This window comes from Limulus polyphemus, unplaced genomic scaffold, assembly GCF_000517525.1.
Source record: "Limulus polyphemus unplaced genomic scaffold, Limulus_polyphemus-2.1.2 Scaffold3, whole genome shotgun sequence".
NCBI lineage: Eukaryota > Metazoa > Arthropoda > Merostomata > Xiphosura > Limulidae > Limulus > Limulus polyphemus.
Window position 1 is genome coordinate 1,340,216 of NW_013665613.1, and position 9,643 is coordinate 1,349,858.

Genomic DNA, 9,643 nt, shown 5'->3' on the forward strand with positions numbered 1-9,643 from the left:
ATACCAAACCTGAAGAAGAATCACTAATAGCTGAAGCTTCCTAATTTGGTATTGAATATGCCTCAGGCCACTTGGTGAAATAATCCATCATCACACAAATGTACTTGTTTCCACCACGAGTTTGGGGCCATGGACCAGCAATGGCTACACTTTCCATTGGTGCGCCAACTTAATATAACTTTATTGGAGCATGTCCCTTATGCTTGGATCCCCGTTTAGCACAATGTGTACTGCAGGTCCTGCACCATTCTTCCACATCTTGTCTCATACATATCCAGTAAAATCTCTGCCATAGGTGACTCAATTTCTTCTTAACTCCAAGATGCCCTCCTGTTAAACTATCATGGGATTGACACAGCACAACTTCCCGTAACTTTCTCGGCATAACAGTTTGCCAGGTCGTCACTTTCCCATCTGCAGTTTCCCATCTCTGGACAAGAATACCATCTTCAAGCTTCAACTAGTCCCATTGTGCCCTATAGTTCTTTGTCACAGGGCTTAAGACTAGACACCTTCTCCCAAGCAGGGTGCAAAACACTTGCTTGTAGAAATTTAATTATGGACAGCCTTTCCTGCTGTGGCATCTTCCCTGTGTTGAAGTTGCTGGCATTGAGCTCTCTTGTGCCCAGGTTTGTTACAGTACCAACAAAGTCCCTCAAACTTCTCTGAGGGCTTCCCTTTTCTGGCCTTGAATCCTGATGACTGTACCAACCTTGGTACTTCTGTGCTGGACTCAAAATAGGATTCGAATTCAAGAGCTCTGGCCATTGCATCCTGTATATTCGAGGGGTGTGCTTGCTCCACTTGTATCTTCAATTGTGGACTGTCCAAGGCGTCTACAAACTGATCCCTCAGCAACAGCTTGAGGACATCAGGTGGCACAGTTGGGTAGGCCTTGTGTGCCATACTTTCCAAATCCTGTGCCAGCTCTTGCAGACTCTCCCCTTTAGCACGGACTCTCATCCTAAACCTAGCCCTGTAGACTTTGGACTGATTTTGAGTTTCATACCAGATTTCTAGAGCAGCTACCAGTGCTCTATAGTAGTGCCTGTCATCTGCTGACAACTGGCCAAGTATTTCCAGTGCCAACGAATCAGTTTCTGCTCCTCTGTCCATCCATTCTTTTCTGCCAGGAGCTCAAATAATTGTGCTCTATATGTTTCCCATGGTGCCTTCACATCGAATTCCTGTGGCTTCCTTCGTTCTAGATCACCCATATTGCTGACACTCATGTCTGTAATGTGACTTCTGGCAGGACTTAAGATGTCTGCATTAGAGTTCAGCTGCGGGAACAGGAAGGGGCTTCCTGTTGTCTGGAGCTGATTAGGTCCATGGTTAATATATCCTCCCTGTGTAGAAAACAGTAAATCGTCCTTTAATGTATTTAATTCACTTTGAAATTTACTAATCTTTTCCGTTTGTATATGCTGGCTTTCTCTCAACTGTTAGAGACTTCCTTCCTGTTTCTTTTTTTGTTCCAGTTGCCACTGGTGCTGGTTTTCTTTCCACTGCTGTAGTCTCTCTTCTTGTTTCTTTTCTTTTTCCTCCAACAACTGCTGCAGTCTCTCTTCCTGTTTATTTTCTTTCTCTTCCAACCACTGCCGTAGCCTCTATTCTTGTTTCTTTACTTTCTCCTCCAACCACTGCTGTAGCCTCTATTCTTGTTTATTTTCTCGTTCTTCTTGTTCTTTTCTTTTTCCTCTAACAACTGCTGTAATCTCTCTTCTTGTTTCTTTCCTTTCTCCTCCAATAACTACTGTAATCTCTTTTCTGGTTTCTTTTCTCGTTCTTTTTGTTTCTTTTTTTTCTCCTCCAACAACTGCTGTAATCTCTCTTCTTGTTTCTTTTCTTTTCCTCTAACAACTGCTGTAATCTCTCTTGTTTATTTTGCTGTTCGAGCTGCCACTTATGCTGGTTTTCTTGCCACTGCTGTTGTCTCTCTTCTTGTTTATTTTCTTTCTTTTCCAACTCCTGTTGTAGTCTCTTTTCTTGTTTATTCTCTCGTTCTTCTTGTTTCTTTTGCTTTTCTTGTATTGCTACCATCAAATCTGCTAAGCTGTAATTTGATTTGCCACTTCTCGTTTCCATCTTCTTTTTTTTTTGTTGTTTTTTTCTTTTCCATCCCACTTTCTGACACCAATTTGTTACGTATCTGCTTGTTTGTTAATTCCCGGTAGAAATTCTTTCTGAGGAACCTCGGCGATACAAGTCCTTTCTTGATTAAACCAGTTTATTCTTCCTCGATACAAACTTTTAGTACACAGTAATTCCACAGTCAGTACGTTTCTCGTCACTTTAAAATTAACAACTTTTATAATAGACGCTATAACTCACAGCGATTCACAATCTCGATAATTTCGCTCTCTACAAGTGCAAAACACACACTAGCTCGAAATAGAATCGTAGATTACCGTAATTACTGTTCGCTTATCATACAATCAATCCTGCTGGCTTTTCTCGCCAGGTTTATATACTAACAAAGAGGCGTCTCGAAAACATGCGGAGTTCCCCGATAATTCGAGAAACTCAGTCACGCATGCGTCAGCAGAGTCACGTGACTTCCGCTGTCATAACAGTATCCTTTGAACTTCGCGTTAGTGGGCCCAAACTGATTATTCTGAGAAAAATCCATAATAAAAGAATATCGTTGTTGTGCAAGTCTTTCTTCTTTCTGAGAGAGTGAACAGCCAAACTTGTAAATGCTTCAGTAAAGTACACTAGACTTAGCACGTGTGGAGATGACTTTCTCTAAAGGAAGACAGATGTATGATCTAGAGGGAAGCCCTCTCCTGAATCTTGAACTTTTACCAATATTGGAAAGGTCCATGACAGCCATCACCTTGTTAATAAGAGGTTAGAAAGAGGGCCCTCTGGAGAACCCGAAATACCTTATGAACTGCCCTCTATGACAATGAGCCTAGGTAATGTAGGAGCCCAATGAGGATCGTTTGGGTGAGATGTCATCTTAGAGAAAGAGACAAAAAGTGAAGTGAGAGAGTTATATTTTATACCGATGCAGAAAGTAAAACAGATTACTTTTTAGTGGAATAGGTGTTACTTAATCAAAATTATATATACATATATATATACCTTTTCTGATGCCAACTAACATGAGTACACTGACTTGTGGAAATGATGCAGTCTCCCAACAGTTCATAGCTAGTGACTATTCTGGGTATTAAAGGAACATTCCCTGTGGTCAACCGTATTAAGCCAAGTCTAAGTATTAGTATGCAAAGTAGTAACAGAATGAATATTAATTCTGGAAGCAAGAAGTCTGGCTGACTAGTGTAGTTTGGCTAGATCACTATGGTAATGATATACAAGCCCTAGGAAGTCTGTTGATGCTATTGATGTATGTGGCGATGTGTAAAAGTTAGAAACTGACGTGTATGTAAACATTCATTTGTAATTATGTATATTCAAGTGTGGCAAACATGTATGAAACTTTGCACAAAATAATTCATTTAATTATATTTATCCAAAGTTGGTTTGAGTAAACACTGATATATAAGGTAGCAACAGAATAAATATTAATTTTGTAGACAAGATTTTTGGCTGAATAGTCTAGTTAAACTAACTTCTACAAATAAGAGTTTATTTTGTGAGGCCTGTAATGTACTGTGAGTTTCAACACTTATACGGGACAGCACATTAGCGAACCATAGCTATCGAAGCATAGAGTATATTAGAGTAGCTTCAGTTGATTACTATGGTAATAACATAAAACCTTGAGTGGCCTGTCAAAGCTATTGATGCATATGATGATGCGTGAAAGTTGAAACTTATGTGTATGTGAATATATGTTTGTGATTATGTGTATGCAAGTTGATGGGAAGACATCTTGAGAGAAGAAAATATGTTGATCAGTTGATGAATCAAGCAAAAGGCAACTGCCCAGTGTCCTAATGCAAATACACATTTAAATATATATAAATTGTTTTAATTCTGTGTTACACATCTCTTATAATCTGTATATTTATTAGCTTAATCTCAGTTAATAGTTGAATCGAAGTTTACTCCATAATTTAACCTGCCTGTCCTCCCACTATAAAATGGACCTATCTAACATGCTTTGTGGAAATCAGTTTAACCTAAGAATACCACACAATGTCAACCTAGAAGTCTGTGGAGACCTCAAACAGATTGATGCTCACAGATTTTAGAGCACACCAGCAAAATATCGGGAAATGTTCCATTGAAAGACGTGGTGTAACAAAACAGAGGCAATATCTAACGCATCTATTCATTTGTTAGTATCACTATATTCCATTCTAAAGAGGAGCTTTCAGAGCTAAAGTTCAGCAAAAAATAATATAAGCCTAGAAAGCTCAAATTCTGCTGGCTAAAGTGATTGAAACTTTATCTTGGAAGCCACTCATAGCATGATTATCACCATCAACTGATGTTAATATACAGGTGTTGACTTTCACCACCACCTAAGATGTTTCAGTCATAGACTCATTGAAAACTGTAGTTAGAGCTCTAAACAGCATCTCAGTGAATATAACCCAATAAGCTACACTTCAGCATCTTTCTATCTAGAATTGACATTCAAGCACAGGCCATGAAATGGGTGGAAGCATAGAACCTTTACAAAAGGGGGGAATCAAATACTGAAGCATTGTATCCACCATTGAAGCTAGAGGAAGGAGTTGTAGCAGTTTATATTCGAACTGGCCCATACGTGAAATTTCAAAGAGATCATTTGCTAAACAATCTCCACCTTGGAGGATCTGTTGTCAGAGATTAATGCAACTAGGAGAGTTGCAATTTAGTCTGCAATTTTCTCCTTTTCTTTTATTACATATATCACTACCTTTCTTCTTGATAACATAAAGGTTATCATCATCAGTGTTCAAGTGTTTTGTGCAAGACACTAACCATCTTCTGAATAACATAATGGTTAACCTCTTCAAAATTCAACTATTTTGTGTGCAGTTAATCATTATATGTCATTACACTTCTTTTTTGATGACATCTCTCTCGGTGGTTCAGTGGTAAATCTGAAGGCTTATAACGCAAAAAACGGGTTTCAATACCTGCTATGGTCACAGCACAGATAGCCCATCTATTAAAAGCTTCAATGTTAGAGTGTATTTTGCATGATTGATCAACACATAACATTCCGCTATTCTTTTTTTAAATGGCTTGAAGTAGTTATCTTTGTTTTTGTGCATGAGTTTATCATATGCAACATAACCCTTATTTTTTCAATAACTTGAAATAGTATGGGCACTTTTTACTGACTGCCTTCTCTCAAATCCATTAGTCAAAAATTAAGGATAGCTAATACTGCAGGTAGTACTTCAAAAATACCCAAAAAACAAACAAAAAGTGGACTCGTAACTTTAACTGTTTGGGAAATAAAGATTGATTTTCACTTTATCACTCCGTGCTTAGTCTCTCTTTTGCTTAAGCACAATCAAACTCGCAGATTTACTACATGATACAATGCTTTAGCGAATATACCTACTGTTATCTGTAGGAACTACCTGAAAGTTGTATCTAAAAATACGACATACTACATCATTATTCCCAGAAAATGCGGGTTATACTCAAGTAAAATGTGTAGTATCGGACTAGTAACTTTCATTCATGCGATCTATCATTATTTTTGAACCTCAATTTGTCCTGTAGGAGTGTTTCCTACCTGCTCCTGCAACCAACTGCAGAGTGCCTATGACTTACTTCGCATCTGGCCAGTCAAGTTTTCAAAATTACTCCACTTTTTACGAGAATAAATATTTTATTTTTATTCATATTCACTTGTGTTTGTATATTCTTCATATTCTCTGCTTAACGTTTTTTGAATATGCTTCTTAGGCTGTATTTTAATACATTTCTGTTTGAAATGTTTACTTAAGTTCCCCTCACTTGTAAAAATTTGTTTACAATAGTGTTGTAACGTGTACTATCATTGGGCAAATTTCCTTTTGAATTATTTGGTAAAAATGTTGCGAAGTTCATTCCATGTAACTATAATAAATTAGTGTATTTCTACTATAATATTTCTATAGGTTACATTCATTTTGACAAATGTTGTAATCCTAAGTTCCCAAACAGCGTTGTAACATACATTTCAACATCAATAATACTGTTACGCCTCCAGTCGTTACTTAATTTTTCCGTAAATTCTTTCCGACGAAACTTTAGCTACACAAGTCCTTTCTTAAATAAAACTGGTTTATTCTTTCCGAATACAACTTTACGATACACTTAATTTCAACAGTCGCGCTATAATTCTCAACGAACGTCTCACGTGCTCGAGTTCAATTAAACACTCTCTGACTGCAGTTCAATTACTCACTACACTGTTCCCATCACGTTGTGACCATCTTATATATACCAGCTACCCCCAATCTAGTAATCTCCCGATAATTCACGAAGGTTCGAGAGAAGGAGTGGCATGATACTAGTAACGTGACCTCCTCTGACACAACAATACTAATGCCTAAATTACAAATACAAAACTTACAGAATTTCCTCGCTAATCGATCAATTAACTAAATGGTTGTTATAACTCCCACTTCTAACACTGAACAAATTTCCTGATATTAAACTCAATCACTAATTCATTACTTAATAACTTGTCACCAACTCATTGCTTACTGAATCTCGTATTTATAACGGACCCTTGCTTTTAAATATAAACGAAGTTTCTCGAATCTCAACATCCAAGAACTTTCTAGATATTGCATCATCATCATGATTAGAAGTTCCCTCTAGTAAACAAACATCTAAATTAAAACACTGAAAATATAGCTTACCATGCTACTGCCCCTTCCTGGAGATTGAGACCCTTTGAATAATCAAATTCTTTTGTGATTTTCTTTTACATAGGTTATGTTATGGAGATGGGATAGACTCTTCTATATATTGTTGTCAGTTAATTAATTACTGTCCTTACACTGGGAGAGTTCTCCCTGGATAGCGGGTCAAGTGAATCAAATAATGGCTCAATACTCGGTGATCCTCTGGAAGTGGTCACAGCAGGAATCCTGAGCTATTCTGAAAGTGGACTTCCACAGACATATTCTTCTATGAAATTACTCTGTTGGCCATTCTCTCATCAACGTATTTCAAAAGATGATCCCAGTGGATGGCTTTTGTCTTGGACCACCTGTACGTCTCATACACCACCTCATTGATCCTTTTCAGTACAACATATGGCCCTTCCTAAAACCTGCTTAACTTTGGACTTAGTCTATTCTTGTGGCAGAGATTTTACAATAATACCATGTCACCCGGATGGAATCCAATCTTATCAGCATTAACATCATAGCAACTTTTCGTTTTATCACAAACTTATTTAAGTATTTCCCATATAAAGTCATGCATGACATCTTTATTATTCAGATTCACGAGAGCTCTTCCAAACATCAATCTACGAGGACACGCCAGCGTGTTTGGTTTCACAGTGTTCTTTTTATTAAATTAAGATTTATTTCTAATAACTACTGATATTGGTATTTCATTTCTTTCTGGTACATTGATCAACCACTCTCCTTGTTGTCACTGGAAGTTCAATCTCTGGTGTAGCAATTGCCATATAGTGCACAGGAATTTTCTGATAATATACTATGAAGATATATGAATCTAGCCTAACCTCATACCTATGTCTGGGTGTGAAGGCAGTTCTCAATATGCGCTCTTTTTTATGCCACACATTATGAGGTGCAGAGAAGCTTCCTATAGTAAGGGCAACTTCTAACTGTTCTCTTGATGAAACTTTATGTATACCTATTCACATCAGTTCCTCTTCCTTTTTCATCCCTGGAGGCAATTTCCCACCTTTAATTACCAATTCAGATTGACCCTAGTACCACTGTCGATCAACATACTGCTAGGTTTCCCATCAAGAAAGCTGGAGACTCGTGGTCTGATTTCTTTGAATAATGAAATTGTCGTCTCATTTGAAGCAGGTGAAGTATTTTCAGCTGAAAATTTCCACATAATATTAGCTAATTCCCGTTCTGTAATATGTGGTTAATTCTTTGTTGTTCCTTTGATCTGATTATGCTCTAAGACACATCCTCTGGGTATTGTCTCCTTGGCCTAATAACAGCTGTTGATTCCTTGCAGTCTTGGCTGTAATGGCCATATTTTTCACAAGTATAACATTTCCCCCTTTTCCACATCCTTTGGAAGGAGTTTTTATTCCACAAAGGTTTTCATCTGCTCTTTCTCACAACTTGTATCCTTTCAATTTACACTTACAAAACCCATTTTATTGTGGTTTATTTTCCCCCAATCTGTGTAGCTAGCTGTCTGACTAATCCTTTCAATTCTTCTAGACAATCTTTAAAGGAACTAATGTTTCATTACTATTTTACCTGATGATCTCGTTATTTAAATATGGTGCCCTTAGTAGTTTATTTGTAATATAAATGGTTTCAACTTCCACTGTCCACTGGATATTTACTTTCATAGGTGTACGCCTATTTTAGTTCAATACAATTATCATATTGTTGCGTCAGCGAGGTCACGTGACTAGTGTCACGCCACGTTTCTAGAACTATCCTGTTCCTTCGGGAGTGCTCTAGCATTTGCTAGATTGGGGGTGGCCTGGTATATATAAGATGGTCACAGCGTGACGTGAGAACGTGTGTAGGTAGTGAGTAATTGATCTGCAGTCAGAGAGTATTGTTGAAGTTCGTTATAGCGTTTGTTTTAGCGCGAATGTTGAAATCAAGTGTATCATAAAGTTATATTCAGAAAGAATAAACCCGTTTTATTAAGTAAGGACTTGTGTCGCTAAAGTTTCGTAGGAACGAAGTTACGGAAAGTTAATTAACAAACGGAGAAGTAACAATATGATCATCTGTTATGGCATCTATAAATTGGTCATGTGCCAACGAATCCATCATTTCACGTGGAGCATCCGAGTAAGATAATTGGACAAGCCATTACAAGTCTTCTGCAAGTTTGGCTAAATCCTCTTCTTTCCTCTGTACCATTTTTTGACACTTTATTCTGAATACTCCCACCTGGTGCGTCAATCCAAACCTGTTGGATGAGGCAACTATGAGCGCTTGATCGTCGTTAGGCTCTTAGCTGTAAGGTTACTTAATGTTGTTAAAGCTAGTTCTTTTATATGGGCAGGAAAACGAATAACTTGTTCACTGTTTTATCTGTTCACTCTCGAAATAATTTCCAACCGAACATGATATACCTCCTGTGGTATCTTTCCATCGTAGTCCATTGATTTCTCAATCAGGCGCTGTTGTTGAATTGACCAGCTACAATCTGGAACTAGATTTGGTAATGACATGGCTGAATAAGTGATAAGGGGGTCTTTAATTGTGTACTTTTTGTTTCAATTTCACATAAAGCTATTGGAAGGCTAGTTGCGCTAGTTGTCCTTGATTTACAAGGGATAGACTAGCGGGAAGACTTCGAAGGCAGTTAATTAACTCCGCCCATCTCCAACTCTTGGGTTACTCTTTATCAGTGAACTATGAATGGTCGTCACATAATAATGCCCTCATGGCTAAATGGGCAATCATGTTCGGTGACAGGATTTGAGCTCGTGACCTGCAAATTGTGAGTCGAGCATCATAATGTTGCGTCAGCGAGGTCACGTGACTAGTGTCATGCCCCCTGCTTTCTGGAAGTATCTTGACCTTCGTGAATTGTCGGG